We start from the raw sequence: 12,576 nt of genomic DNA, 5'->3' as shown, positions 1-12,576 counted from the left end.
TCCCCTGCAGATGCTCTCCCAAGATGGCCAAGGAAGAGATGTTGCTCAGGGCTGGTCCTGGGAGGGTGTTGTTGAGGATGGTTTTGCAGTGACTGTCAGAACAGGCTGGCAGTGAGTATGGTCAGTCATCCATCAAGCGACCCTCTACTTTCATAAAAAAGTCTGCCTTTTGGGGCTGGGATACAATTAACCACACATTGGTCAGAACCTTCAATCCACTCAGCTGTGCACACATTTCCTGTTCCTCAGTAACTTCAACATTTTCATGTAAGTATTCTGGAGGGAATGTGGTACTGACAAGACAGAGCACTTGCTTCCCAGGCGAGGCCAGGAGAAACTCGTCCTTACCACAGCCTTCTCAAAGAGAGAGAAATGTTTCAGTGGGGCACCTTACTGTAGAGCCATATAATTATAGAACCATAGAATGATTTTGGTTGGAAGAGATCTTTAAAGATCATCGGCATCAAACTCCCTACCGTGGGCAGGGACATCTGTCACTGCACCATGTTACTCAAAGTTCTGTCAAACCTGATGTTCAACGCTTCAGTGATGGAGCATCCCATCATTCTCCAGGCAACCTTTGCCAATGTCTCACCATCCTCAGCATAATAAATTTCTTCCTTATGTCCAACCTTCACGACCCCTATATCAGTTTAAAAGTGTTGCTCCTTGTCCTGTTAGGATCGTCCAAACTCTCCTTTGGACTTCTTTCTAAGTTCCCTCTGTATGTTGAAAGGCTGTACTAACATCTCCGCGTGGACTTCTCCACGATGAAAACACCCAGCTCCCTCAGCCTTTCCTCATCTGAAGGAGTTGCAGGCATCTGATAAATTTTGTAGCTCTTCTCTGGACCTACTCTAACAGGTCCATGTCTTGTTTCTACTGGGGACACCGACTGGCCTCAGTGTTCCTCTAAGTGAGTGAGGACTAGAAGCAGAGAATCACTCCCCCAACGTGCTGGCCACGTCTCTTGTGATGCAGCCCAGGACACGCTTGGCTTTCTGAGCTGCCAGCACACGCTGCTGGCTTCTGTGTTGTTTATCAACCTCCAGTGTCCCTTAGTCCTCAAGCTTTCATCTTCCAGTCCGTATCAATATCGCTCAAGGGCAGGTGAGGGGCCTTGCCCTTGGTCTTGTCAAGTATCCTGAGTTTCACATGGGACCATTCCTCAAGCTTGTCCGTGTTCCTCTGGACACCATCCCTCCCTTAGGAGTGTCAGTTGCCCCTCAGCTTGGTATCACGGAGGAGCTCTCTGCGGGTGCACTCAACCCCACTACCTGTATCACTGATGAAGAGATGAAATAGTATTGCTCTAGGTACGGACCCCTGAAGGAAACCTCTTGTCACTTGTTTCCACTTGGACCTTGAGCTGTTCACTACAACTCTTTGCAGCCAAGGTGCCCTCAGAGCAATTTGACTTGCAGCAGGCAGTAATTCTCAGACAGACTCACAGCCAAAGAAAAATACCTCACCTAATGTCGAGGTCGTGCTTTGATCATTTTAGTGCCGAGCTTCAAATGTGTGGTTAAAACATTGCAGATAACAAGCCTAAGCTTTGGATATTGGCGCATGGTGGGTGAAAGTGGTGTGCAAGTAGCTGGATGGGACACTGCCAGGAGACCTGACTTGAACTGACCAAAGGACTATGCCATGCTGTATAACATCATGCTCAGCAATAAAATTGTAGGCAGTCTTTCCAAAGCGGTCGTTCTTTGGAGCATGCCTGGGCATCCTCTGCTGGTGTGAGGTGCTGGGTGTTGCCTTTGCACCACTTGGGTTTTCTCTTCTTTCCCCTTCCGCTCATAGACTGCCACACAGGCCCCCAGGCAGAGAACATCCCCTTTGCCCTGCTCCTTCCCTGTTGTGCCCAAGGCTTCCTGGGAATGTTTCTGGAGAGCGGGAGCCAGGAAGAGACTCAGGACACGAAGACAGGTAGGAAGGTGTGGAGGTTGGTGAACGTGGCTGGCCAGGACAGGCTAAGGGTAGAGATTTTGCTGAGCATGGAGAACAGAATGCTTTAGTGGGAGACCAAAGTCATTATTGGAGTAGCGATGTTCACTGAACAGCATCTGGTCATTCTGCCCAGACTAAGACAGGTAGAGAAGTTTAAAAAGCAGAGGGTCACCCAATGTGTAACTAAAAAAATATCAGAAGCAAGCCAGTGTTACGCGTCAGAGCACAAGTATCTCCAAAACCCCATGCCAGAAGCACCCCTGAGACACGGAGCATTTGGGGGAGTATCTCCAGTGAAAAGGATGAGGCAAAGGCATGGTCTGGGATGCAGAAGAACTTTAATGAGTCAAAAGAGAAAAATGGGAATGGAGGCCCCACTACAGACAATAGAAGAGGCAGGTGTGGGCCGTGCTGTGCAAGAGACCAACCTAGCCCCATCCTTGTTCAGGAGGTGCTGGAGTTCCTCAGCTGCTCTGGAAGCAACAACCAAACGTTCCTTCCCCAGTGCGGTGCCATCTTGTGGGTCCCTGGGCCCTTCCCCAGGGCCATCGCCAGCAGCTTTAGCAGGGGGGGCACCTCCTGCCGCAGTAGCGGCCGCCCAAGCCGGAGAGGCCCAAGCCGGAGAGGCTGAAGCCCCCGGAGTTGATGGGCACTCCCTCGGAGCTCAGGATGCTGCCAACGGCAGCGGAGGTGGAGGAGCCCACGGCGGTGTTCTGCGGGAAGGAGCTGAGGATGGGGCCGGGCAGGGTCACCACCACGGGGGAGGGCTGGATGGCGACGATGGAGTCCTGGCACTGCCTGACACAGGGCTCGTTGCAGCTGTTGGCCAGCGGGGTCGGGCCGCAGGGCTGGCAGGGCACGCACGGGCTGTAGCAGGACATGTCTGGATGGTCGAGCTTCACCTGGAGACAGGGCAGGGGCAAGCACAGCAGGGACATGGGTCAGGAGCAGAATCTCACATCACCACAAGCAAGGATGAAAGGCGTCCTCTGTAGACAAGAGCTGGGGGCTGTGCAGGGGAGGCACTTGGGCTTCTCCTTTCCCTCCAAAGATCCCTGCCAAGATTGACCAAGCCCAGGGAGATCCCCAACAACCCCAGAGCTCAGGGAACATCTAATCCCATCCAAGCCCCAAGCTCTGTCCATGTCATAGACAAGTCCAGGTCCATGTCACACCTTCTGCCTCCTTCCCTCTACCACAGCAAGAAGTTCCAATGCCCAGCACAAGACAAAGGGGCAGGTATGTCCTCAGAAATGTCAGTGGAGGAGAAGGAGGAGAAAGAGCTTCAGACTCACCTTGTTCTCAAGGAGGTGGAAGCGAGAGCAGTGGATGAGAGAGTGAGGAGAAGTTCCTGCTTTTATACTGCTCCTGCACTGCCCCAGGCCCACAGGCACTGCACACGGGCAGTAATTTTCCAGCAGACTCACCTCCAAAGCAAAACACCCACCTGATGGCACAGGTTGGGGTTGGTTTCCATCAGCGCAGCCATTTCATTTCCTCATTCCTGATGTGGTGAACTTGCCGTGCAGCTCCTTTCATGTCCCGGGACGAGAAGCCCAAGCCTATCCCAGGTAGAATCATGCCAGTGGGGCACAAGAGAAGCCCCAAGTATTTGAGGAGTCCCAAACAGGCACGTGCGGTGTTGGCTTGGGGCAGCGAAGTGCCACAGTTGGCAAATACCTTTGTAGGAAGAAGCCCAGCTCCTGCCCACACTGCAAGTGTCAGCAGAACGCCTAAAGGCTTCTCTTCATTTGCCTTCATTGCTCTCCAGAACATGGCATGGAGGGAAAGCAAGGGTTGTAGAAAAGATCTCCTGCGTGTCTGGGACTCATCCCTCAGTCTGGGGCGATACGTCTTCTCCGGCCATTAGGGCTGCATCCCTCCTCCCATCCCATGCCCCAGAGGCCTCCTCAGTGTGGAACACAGCCCAGCACCACTGGCGAGGCAAGAAAATCTCTTCCAACTGCCCAAGCAGTGAGGGCTGCAGAACCCCGCAGTGCTATGTGCCTGGGGATGCTCAGGGAGGACAAGTGCTCGAAACACCTCTGAGTATGAAACCAGCTCTCCAAGCACATCAAGGAGCCGTGCACGTCCCTGCCCTGCAGCCCTGGAGGCAGCTGGGATACATCCCAGGAGGGCAGGGGAATGCCTTCCGTAGGCAAGATCCCTGGGATAGACTCTCCCTACCCGTGGAGAGTCACATTCTAATTCTGGCCTGGCGTGTGTCAGCCTTTGGTGTGAGGACAAGGCAGGAGTGCAGCCCTTGTCCACACAGGGCTTAATTCCCCTGCGGCCAGGGCAGCTCCATTCGTGCCCTGTGAAAATGAGCTCTGAGCACGGGGCATCACCCAAGTCCACAGCTCCAGGATGGCCTCATGGCCACTGCCCTCAGCAGGACTTTCCTGCTGCTGCTCCCATAGCTCAGGGCTGCAGGAGGTTTGGCAACTCGGCCAGGTCCCTGTGTCTCTGGCTGGTCAGGGTGCAAAGCCCCAGCCAATCTGCAGGGTGCTGTGAGCAGAGTGGGAACAACAGGACCTTGTCCTGAGCCCCAACACAACCCACAGGTAACGAGGAAGAACTCAAATCCATGGGGATCCCCTTGGGAATTGTCTTCTGCCCGCACTGATGTGCTCCTGCACAGGAAATTCTTGGGCTTCTCATCCTGGTACTTGAAAGAAGCTTCCGTGGCCTGGTGGGTGTGTCAGAAATGAGGACATTATTGTTGATGGAAACCAACCCCAACCTGTGCCATCAGGTGGGTGTTTTGCTTTGGAGGTGAGTCTGCTGGAAAATTACTGCCCGTGTGCAGTGCCTGTGGGCCTGGGGCAGTGCAGGAGCAGTATAAAAGCAGGAACTTCTCCTCACTCTCTCATCCACTGCTCTCGCTTCCACCTCCTTGAGAACAAGGTGAGTCTGAAGCTCTTTCTCCTCCTTCTCCTCCACTGACATTTCTGAGGACATACCTGCCCCTTTGTCTTGTGCTGGGCATTGGAACTTCTTGCTGTGGTAGAGGGAAGGAGGCAGAAGGTGTGACATGGACCTGGACTTGTCTATGACATGGACAGAGCTTGGGGCTTGGATGGGATTAGATGTTCCCTGAGCTCTGGGGTTGTTGGGGATCTCCCTGGGCTTGGTCAATCTTGGCAGGGATCTTTGGAGGGAAAGGAGAAGCCCAAGTGCCTCCCCTGCACAGCCCCCAGCTCTTGTCTACAGAGGACGCCTTTCATCCTTGCTTGTGGTGATGTGAGATTCTGCTCCTGACCCATGTCCCTGCTGTGCTTGCCCCTGCCCTGTCTCCAGGTGAAGCTCGACCATCCAGACATGTCCTGCTACAGCCCGTGCGTGCCCTGCCAGCCCTGCGGCCCGACCCCGCTGGCCAACAGCTGCAACGAGCCCTGTGTCAGGCAGTGCCAGGACTCCATCGTCGCCATCCAGCCCTCCCCCGTGGTGGTGACCCTGCCCGGCCCCATCCTCAGCTCCTTCCCGCAGAACACCGCCGTGGGCTCCTCCACCTCCGCTGCCGTTGGCAGCATCCTGAGCTCCGAGGGAGTGCCCATCAACTCCGGGGGCTTCAGCCTCTCCGGCTTGGGCCTCTCCGGCTTGGGCGGCCGCTACTGCGGCAGGAGGTGCCCCCCCTGCTAAAGCTGCTGGCGATGGCCCTGGGGAAGGGCCCAGGGACCCACAAGATGGCACCGCACTGGGGAAGGAACGTTTGGTTGTTGCTTCCAGAGCAGCTGAGGAACTCCAGCACCTCCTGAACAAGGATGGGGCTAGGTTGGTCTCTTGCACAGCACGGCCCACACCTGCCTCTTCTATTGTCTGTAGTGGGGCCTCCATTCCCATTTTTCTCTTTTGACTCATTAAAGTTCTTCTGCATCCCAGACCATGCCTTTGCCTCATCCTTTTCACTGGAGATACTCCCCCAAATGCTCCGTGTCTCAGGGGTGCTTCTGGCATGGGGTTTTGGAGATACTTGTGCTCTGACGCGTAACACTGGCTTGCTTCTGATATTTTTTTAGTTACACATTGGGTGACCCTCTGCTTTTTAAACTTCTCTACCTGTCTTAGTCTGGGCAGAATGACCAGATGCTGTTCAGTGAACATCGCTACTCCAATAATGACTTTGGTCTCCCACTAAAGCATTCTGTTCTCCATGCTCAGCAAAATCTCTACCCTTAGCCTGTCCTGGCCAGCCACGTTCACCAACCTCCACACCTTCCTAGCTGCTCACTCCCTGTCTTCGTGTCCTGAGTCTCTTCCTGGCTCCCGCTCTCCAGAAACATTCCCAGGAAGCCTTGGGCACAACAGGGAAGGAGCAGGGCAAAGGGGATGTTCTCTGCCTGGGGGCCTGTGTGGCAGTCTATGAGCGGAAGGGGAAAGAAGAGAAAACCCAAGTGGTGCAAAGGCAACACCCAGCACCTCACACCAGCAGAGGATGCCCAGGCATGCTCCAAAGAACGACCGCTTTGGAAAGACTGCCTACAATTTTATTGCTGAGCATGATGTTATACAGCATGGCATAGTCCTTTGGTCAGTTCAAGTCAGGTCTCCTGGCAGTGTCCCATCCAGCTACTTGCACACCACTTTCACCCACCATGCGCCAATATCCAAAGCTTAGGCTTGTTATCTGCAATGTTTTAACCACACATTTGAAGCTCGGCACTAAAATGATCAAAGCACGACCTCGACATTAGGTGAGGTATTTTTCTTTGGCTGTGAGTCTGTCTGAGAATTACTGCCTGCTGCAAGTCAAATTGCTCTGAGGGCACCTTGGCTGCAAAGAGTTGTAGTGAACAGCTCAAGGTCCAAGTGGAAACAAGTGACAAGAGGTTTCCTTCAGGGGTCCGTACCTAGAGCAATACTATTTCATCTCTTCATCAGTGATACAGGTAGTGGGGTTGAGTGCACCCGCAGAGAGCTCCTCCGTGATACCAAGCTGAGGGGCAACTGACACTCCTAAGGGAGGGATGGTGTCCAGAGGAACACGGACAAGCTTGAGGAATGGTCCCATGTGAAACTCAGGATACTTGACAAGACCAAGGGCAAGGCCCCTCACCTGCCCTTGAGCGATATTGATACGGACTGGAAGATGAAAGCTTGAGGACTAAGGGACACTGGAGGTTGATAAACAACACAGAAGCCAGCAGCGTGTGCTGGCAGCTCAGAAAGCCAAGCGTGTCCTGGGCTGCATCACAAGAGACGTGGCCAGCACGTTGGGGGAGTGATTCTCTGCTTCTAGTCCTCACTCACTTAGAGGAACACTGAGGCCAGTCGGTGTCCCCAGTAGAAACAAGACATGGACCTGTTAGAGTAGGTCCAGAGAAGAGCTACAAAATTTATCAGATGCCTGCAACTCCTTCAGATGAGGAAAGGCTGAGGGAGCTGGGTGTTTTCATCGTGGAGAAGTCCACGCGGAGATGTTAGTACAGCCTTTCAACATACAGAGGGAACTTAGAAAGAAGTCCAAAGGAGAGTTTGGACGATCCTAACAGGACAAGGAGCAACACTTTTAAACTGATATAGGGGTCGTGAAGGTTGGACATAAGGAAGAAATTTATTATGCTGAGGATGGTGAGACATTGGCAAAGGTTGCCTGGAGAATGATGGGATGCTCCATCACTGAAGCGTTGAACATCAGGTTTGACAGAACTTTGAGTAACATGGTGCAGTGACAGATGTCCCTGCCCACGGTAGGGAGTTTGATGCCGATGATCTTTAAAGATCTCTTCCAACCAAAATCATTCTATGGTTCTATAATTATATGGCTCTACAGTAAGGTGCCCCACTGAAACATTTCTCTCTCTTTGAGAAGGCTGTGGTAAGGACGAGTTTCTCCTGGCCTCGCCTGGGAAGCAAGTGCTCTGTCTTGTCAGTACCACATTCCCTCCAGAATACTTACATGAAAATGTTGAAGTTACTGAGGAACAGGAAATGTGTGCACAGCTGAGTGGATTGAAGGTTCTGACCAATGTGTGGTTAATTGTATCCCAGCCCCAAAAGGCAGACTTTTTTATGAAAGTAGAGGGTCGCTTGATGGATGACTGACCATACTCACTGCCAGCCTGTTCTGACAGTCACTGCAAAACCATCCTCAACAACACCCTCCCAGGACCAGCCCTGAGCAACATCTCTTCCTTGGCCATCTTGGGAGAGCATCTGCAGGGGAAAGGAGGAGACAAAAGCACAAGGTGGGATGCAGCAGAACTTTAATGAGTCAAAACAGGGAAAAGAGGTCGACCCGAGTGGAGACCTCAGCACAGGCAGCAGCTTTAGCAGGGGAGACAACTCCTGCCGCAGTAGCGGCCGCCCAAGCCGGAGAGGCCCAAGCCGGAGAGGCTGAAGCCCCCGGAGTTGATAGGCACTCCCTCGGAGCTCAGGATGCTGCCAACGGCAGCGGAGGTGGAGGAGCCCACGGCGGTGTTCTGCGGGAAGGAGCTGAGGATGGGGCCGGGCAGGGTCACCACCACGGGGGAGGGCTGGATGGCGACGATGGAGTCCTGGCACTGCCTGACACAGGGCTCGTTGCAGCTGTTGGCCAGCGGGGTCGGGCCGCAGGGCTGGCAGGGCACGCACGGGCTGTAGCAGGACATGTCTGGATGGTCGAGCTTCACCTGGAGACAGGGCAGGGGCAAGCACAGCAGGGACATGGGTCAGGAGCAGAATCTCACATCACCACAAGCAAGGATGAAAGGCGTCCTCTGTAGACAAGAGCTGGACGCTGTGCACGGAGGCACTTGGGCTTCTCCTTTCCCTCCAAAGATCCCTGCCAAGATTGACCAAGCCCAGGGAGATCCCCAACAACCCCAGAGCTCAGGAGTCTCCTCAGCCAAGGTCCAGCCATGGCACATCTTCCACCCCATTCCCTCTCCCATGACAAGATGGTCCAAGCCCCTGAATGGGTCAAAGGGGCAGTTATGTGCTGAGAAATCTCAAAGGAGGAGGAGAAGGAGAAGGGGGTAGAGAAAGGGCTTCAGACTCACCTTGTTCTCAAGGAGATGGAGGTGAGAGCAGTGGATGAGAGAGTGAGGAGAAGTTCCTGCTTTTATACTGCTCCTGCACTGCCCCAGGCCCACAGGCACTGCACACGGGCAGTAATTTCCCAGCAGACTCACCTCCAAAGCAAAACACCCACCTGATGGCACAGGTTGGGGTTGGTTTCCATCAGCGCAGCCATTTCATTTCCTCATTCCTGATGTGGTGAACTTGCCATGCAGCTCCTTTCATGTCCCGGGACGAGAAGCCCAAGGCTATCCCAGGTAGAATCATGCCAGTGGGGCACAAGAGAAGCCCCAAGTATTTGAGGAGTCCCAAACAGGCACGTGCGGTGCTGGCTTGGGGCAGTGAAGTGCCACAGTTGGCAAATACCTTTGTAGGAAGAAGCCCAGCTCCTGCCCACACTGCAAGTGTCAGCAGAACGCCTAAAGGCTTCTCTTCATTTGCCTTCATTGCTCTCCAGAACATGGCATGGAGGGAAAGCAAGGGTTGGAGAAAAGATCTCCTGCGTGTCTGGGACTCATCCCTCAGTCTGGGGCGATACGTCTTCTCCGGCCATTAGGGCTGTATCCCTCCTCCCATCCCATGCTCCAGAGGCCTCCTCAGTGTGGAACACAGCCCAGCACCACTGGCGAGGCAAGAAAATCTCTTCCAACTGCCCAAGCAGTGAGGGCTGCAGAACCCCGCAGTGCTATGTGCCTGGGGATGCTCAGGGAGGACAAGTGCTCGAAACACCTCTGAGTACGAAACCAGCTCTCCAAGCACATCAAGGAGCCGTGCACGTCCCTGCCCTGCAGCCCTGGAGGCAGCTGGGATACATCCCAGGAGGGCAGGGGAATGCCTTCCGTAGGCAAGATCCCTGGGATAGACTCTCCCTACCCGTGGAGAGTCACATTCTAATTCTGGCCTGGCGTGTGTCAGCCTTTGGTGTGAGGACAAGGCAGGAGTGCAGCCCTTGTCCACACAGGGCTCAATTCCCCTGCGGCCAGGGCAGCTCCATTCGTGCCCTGTGAAAATGAGCTCTGAGCACGGGGCATCACCCAAGTCCACAGCTCCAGGATGGCCTCATGGCCACTGCCCTCAGCAGGACTTTCCTGCTGCTGCTCCCATAGCTCAGGGCTGCAGGAGGTTTGGCAACTTGGCCAGGTCCCTGTGTCTCTGGCTGGTCAGGGTGCAAAGCCCCAGCCAATCTGCAGGGTGCTGTGAGCAGAGTGGGAACAACAGGACCTTGTCCTGAGCCCCAACACAACCCACAGGTAACGAGGAAGAACTCAAATCCATGGGGATCCCCTTGGGAATTGTCTTCTGCCCGCACTGATGTGCTCCTGCACAGGAAATTCTTGGGCTTCTCATCCTGGTACTTGAAAGAAGCTTTCGTGGCCTGGTGGGTGTGTCAGAAATGAAGACATTATTGTTGATGGAAACCAACCCCAACCTGTGCCATCAGGTGGGTGTTTTGCTTTGGAGGTGAGTCTGCTGGGAAATTACTGCCTGTGTGCAGTGCCTGTGGGCCTGGGGCAGTGCAGGAGCAGTATAAAAGCAGGAACTTCTCCTCACTCTCTCATCCACTGCTCTCGCTTCCATCTCCTTGAGAACAAGGTGAGTCTGAAGCTCTTTCTCCTCCTTCTCCTCCACTGACATTTCTGAGGACATACCTGCCCCTTTGTCTTGTGCTGGGCATTGGAACTTCTTGCTATGGTAGAGGGAAGGAGGCAGAAGGTGTGACATGGACCTGGACTTGTCTATGACATGGACAGAGCTTGGGGCTTGGATGGGATTAGATGTCCCCTGAGGTCTGGGGTTGTTGGGGATCTCCCTGGGCTTGGTCAATCTTGGCAGGGATCTTCGGAGGGAAAGGAGAAGCCCAAGTGCCTCCCCTGCACAGCCCCCAGCTCTTGTCTACAGAGGACGCCTTTCATCCTTGCTTGTGGTGATGTGAGATTCTGCTCCTGACCCATGTCCCTGCCGTGCTTGCCCCTGCCCTTTCTCCAGGTGAAGCTCGACCATCCAGACATGTCCTGCTACAGCCCGTGCGTGCCCTGCCAGCCCTGCGGCCCGACCCCGCTGGCCAACAGCTGCAACGAGCCCTGTGTCAGGCAGTGCCAGGACTCCATCGTCGCCATCCAGCCCTCCCCCGTGGTGGTGACCCTGCCCGGCCCCATCCTCAGCTCCTTCCCGCAGAACACCGCCGTGGGCTCCTCCACCTCCGCTGCCGTTGGCAGCATCCTGAGCTCCGAGGGAGTGCCCATCAACTCCGGGGGCTTCAGCCTCTCCGGCTTGGGCCTCTCCGGCTTGGGCGGCCGCTACTGCGGCAGGAGGTGCCCCCCCTGCTAAAGCTGCTGGCGATGGCCCTGGGGAAGGGCCCAGGGACCCACAAGATGGCACCGCACTGGGGATGCCGACTCCTTTCTGTCCCTGATGCTCCTTGCACTGTGACCTCTACTCTGATTGACCTCGCTCCCCTTTTTTTGTCTCATTAAACCTCTGAGCAGCCCAGTCTATGCCTTTGTCTTGTCCTTTCCCCTGCAGTTGTTCTCCCAAGATGCCCAGGGAGAGAGATGTTGCTCTTTGGGTTCTGGGACGGGGTGTTGGGGATTATTGTGCAGTTATTGTCCACATGGGTTTGCACTGAGTTTGCTCTGTCATGAATTCTGTGACTCTCTTGTTTCTAAACTTCTCTGCCTATGTGGGGTATAGCAGGATTGAGTGACTGAATGACCCAGTCACTACCATCAGTTTGGTGCAAACACCTCCTCCTTTTCCTTGGGAAGCTCAACATTGTGAAGGAGGCAGTCAGGAGGAGAAAAGATGAGTGTGTTACTGACAAGGCAGCATCAACACCTTGCCAGGGAAGTATGGGGGAACCTGCCCTTTTGCAGCATTGAGATTTTGAGTTGCAGGGTGAGGAGAATCCCAGGCAGGAAATCAGAGCATAACAACAGTAAAGGAACATACTGCCACAGTGTCCTTGGGAAACCAGTCTCCACAGCTGGGCTCCACAGCTCTTGTGGTCTCTGGTCTGGTGCAGAGATGCTTGTGGCAACCTGCTCTTTCCTTCCACAAGGATTCAGGAGAGTTCCTGCACACTGCCTTTCTCCTTGGCCAAGGAGCTGAGTCCCTCCTCCTCATTGCCAGCCCTATCCCCGCCAGTGGGCAGAGGCACAAAGGCCATCCTGGGACGATGGGATCACAGCATACTCAAGTTAGGAAGTACCTCCAGAGGTCATAGGGCGCAACCCCTTGCTCCAACATCAATCTGCCATGAGCATCCAAGCACTGTTACTGCACTACCTCCCCAGGCAACCTTTTCCACTCCTGGACTCTCTTCCTGGTGAAAACCATTTGCCACCGATCGAGTCCGGACCTCTCATCTCTCAGGGTGAGCCCCATGTCTCCAGCTCTACGACCATACACTGCCGTGGTGAGCACTGTTGAGCCTGGATCTGTCCTCTGAGGGACCTCACCACGGCTACTCCCAAGCTGCTCTTAGGTCTCCCACCAAAGCCTTCTCTCTACAATCAGCAAGTCCCAAGCCCTCAGCCACTCCTCCTTGAACACGTGCTCCAGCTCCTTACCATCTTGGACACCCTCTGCTGAACTCACTCCCTTTGGTCAAGGTCTTTCTCCCAT

The 12,576-nt window shown here is 54.5% G+C and overlaps 4 pseudogenes across 4 annotated transcripts; 2 read left to right on the top strand and 2 right to left on the bottom strand.

Moving 5' to 3' along the window:
- Positions 1-2,513: 2,513 nt before the first annotated feature.
- On the bottom strand, positions 2,514-2,834 carry LOC308229556 (feather beta keratin pseudogene; annotated as a pseudogene). The gene has a single exon. The product of its transcript is annotated as a feather beta keratin pseudogene (transcript).
- Positions 2,835-5,274: 2,440 nt separating this feature from the next.
- LOC308229516 (feather beta keratin pseudogene) lies at positions 5,275-5,595 on the top strand (annotated as a pseudogene). The gene has a single exon. The product of its transcript is annotated as a feather beta keratin pseudogene (transcript).
- A 2,627-nt stretch (positions 5,596-8,222) lies between these two features.
- On the bottom strand, positions 8,223-8,543 carry LOC308229503 (feather beta keratin pseudogene; annotated as a pseudogene). The gene has a single exon. The product of its transcript is annotated as a feather beta keratin pseudogene (transcript).
- Positions 8,544-10,959: 2,416 nt separating this feature from the next.
- On the top strand, positions 10,960-11,280 carry LOC308229489 (feather beta keratin pseudogene; annotated as a pseudogene). The gene has a single exon. The product of its transcript is annotated as a feather beta keratin pseudogene (transcript).
- The last annotated feature ends 1,296 nt before the right edge of the window (positions 11,281-12,576 follow it).

Source organism: Psittacula echo, assembly GCF_963264785.1.
Source record: "Psittacula echo genome assembly, chromosome: 23".
NCBI classification, from domain to species: domain Eukaryota; kingdom Metazoa; phylum Chordata; class Aves; order Psittaciformes; family Psittacidae; genus Psittacula; species Psittacula echo.
Note: the sequence above shows the minus strand (reverse complement) of the source record. Positions and strands in the feature narration are given on the sequence as shown.